This window comes from Salvelinus sp. IW2-2015, unplaced genomic scaffold (assembly GCF_002910315.2).
Source record: "Salvelinus sp. IW2-2015 unplaced genomic scaffold, ASM291031v2 Un_scaffold3855, whole genome shotgun sequence".
Taxonomy (NCBI): domain Eukaryota; kingdom Metazoa; phylum Chordata; class Actinopteri; order Salmoniformes; family Salmonidae; genus Salvelinus; species Salvelinus sp. IW2-2015.
The window spans coordinates 16978-19463 of record NW_019945129.1 but is presented as its reverse complement, the minus strand read 5'-3'; the positions used below and the strand labels follow the sequence as shown (position 1 = coordinate 19463).

At 42.3% G+C, this 2486-nt stretch overlaps 1 long non-coding RNA gene across 1 annotated transcript in view; it reads right to left on the bottom strand.

The window, feature by feature from the left end:
• The window catches only part of LOC112076578 (uncharacterized), a 6684-nt gene extending 4402 nt beyond the window's left edge, over positions 1–2282 (bottom strand). The window contains exons 1-2 of the long non-coding RNA XR_002895219.2: positions 2198–2282; positions 1507–1615 (exon numbers count right to left, since the gene is read on the bottom strand). This is a non-coding gene — a long non-coding RNA (uncharacterized lncRNA). The remainder of the gene's footprint in view (positions 1–1506; positions 1616–2197) is intronic.
• Positions 2283–2486: the final 204 nt, after the last annotated feature.

The window sequence follows — 2486 nt, the reverse complement described above, 5'->3', positions numbered from 1 at the left end:
ACAACACATCTAGATACAGGATCAGAACACAACAACACATTAGATACAGGATCAGCAACACAAACAACACATCTAATAAGATACAGGATCAGAAACACAACAACACATCTAGAGATACAGGAATCAGAAACACAACAACACATCTAGATACAGGATCAGAAACACAACAACACATATAGATACAGGATCAGAAAACACAACACATCAGATACAGGATCAGCAACACAAACACACATCTAGATACAGGATCAGAAAACACAACAACACATCTAGATACAGGATCAGAAACACAACAACACATCTAGATACAGGATCAGAAACACAACAAACACATCTAGATACAGGATCAGAAAACAACAACAACACATCTAGAGTACAGGATCAGAAACACAACAACAACATCTAGATACAGGATCAGAAACAACAACACATCTAGATACAGGATCAGAAACACAACACATCTAGATACAGGATCAAGAACACAACAACACATCTAGATACAGGGATCAGAAACACAACAACACATCTAGATAGAGATACAGGATCAGAAACACAACAACACATCTAGATAACAGGATCAGAAACCAACAACACATCTAGATACAGGATCAGAAACACAACAACACATCTAGATACAGGATCAGAAACACAACAACACATTAGATACAGGATCAGAAACACAACAACACATACTAGATACAGGATCAGAAAACACAACAACACATCTAGATAGTAGATACAGGATCAGAAACACAACAACACATCTAGATACAGGATCAGAAACACAACAACACATATCTAGATACAGGATCAGAAACACAACAACACATCTAGATAGAGATACAGGATCAGAAACAACAAAACACATCTAGATACAGGATCAGAAACACAACACAATACTAGATACAGGATCAGAAACACAACACATCTAGATACAGGATCAGAAACACAACAACATCATAGATACAGGATCAAAAACACAACACATCTAGATTACAGGATCAGAAACACAACAACACATCTAGATTACAGGATCAGAAACACAACAACACATCTAGATACAGGATCAGAAACACAACAACACATCTAGATACAGGATCAGAAACACAACAACACATCTAATAGAGATACAGGATCAGAAACACAACAACACATTAGATACAGGATCAGAAACACAACAACACATCTAGATACAGGATCAGAACACAGACTTGAACTGAGAGCTGACGCAGTGGGTTAGGGGTCAGAGGTCATGGAATAGTTGGTCCTCACCCTGAACTGAGAGCTGACAGTGGGTTAGGGTTAGAGGTCATGAATAGTGGTCTTCACCCTGAACTGGAGCTGACGGTGGGTTAGGGTTAGAGGTCATGAATAGTGGTCCTCACCCTGAACTGAGAGCTGACGGCGTGGGTTAGGGGTCAGAGGTCATGAATAGTGGTCTTCACCACTGGAACTGAGAGCTGAACGCGTGGCTTAGGGTTAGAGGTCATGAATAGTGGTCCTCACCCTGAACTGAGAGCTGACAGTGGGTTTTCGTCTGGCCGTCCCCATCTTCAGGGTCTCCTCTCCATTCCTGCTCCCGACACGCTCAAACAGGTCATAGATGAAGTCAAGTCTGCAACACACATAAACCATAGTCATTTACAATCAAAAACAAACTCGTCAAAGGAGGAACTATATGCACAATGTCAACTGCAGAGATTATTCAACAAGCATTTTATGACCAGGGGAAAGGGGGATACCTTCAACTGAAATGTGTCTTCCACATTTAACCCCTCTGAATCAGTACCCAGGGTGCAGTTGTTCTTGGGGACTGCCGGCTCGGGATTTGAACCAGTGGTTACTGGCCCAATGCTCTTACCCGCTAGGCCAGTGTTTCCCAAACTCACTCCTGGGCCCTCCCCTTTGTGCAGATGTTGGTTGTTGTCCTATCACCACACAGCTGWTTGTCCTATCACCACACAGCTGATTGTCCTATCACCACACAGCTGATTGTCCTATCAGCACACAGCTGATTCAAAACCACAACGTGCACCTGGGGGGCCCCAGCACCGAGTTTGGGAAACCCTGCGCTAGGTTACCTGCTAACAGTAATACATATGGTGTATACCTGCTAACAGTAATACATATGGTGTATACCTGCTAACAGTAATACATATGGTGTATACCTGCTAACAGTAATACATATGGTGTATACCTGCTGTCTTTAAGCATGTTCAAGATGTCATCTCTGAAGGTGTCTCTGTTCTTCTGTAGGACCCCTCTGACGTCATACAGAACCTGGTCAAAATAAACAGGTAGAGGAGTAGACAGACCAGAGGCATGTTACAGTACGTTCAGTTAGTACTGTACATGAAGAGAATGATGGCTAGTCTCCTAAAGTCTGTCAAAGCTGTGAAGAGACAGAGATTCTTCCTTATGTCACATCAAGTTATAGGGGGAGAGAGAAAAAGGGGGACAGAGGTTTTTAGATCACTGTTCTGTAA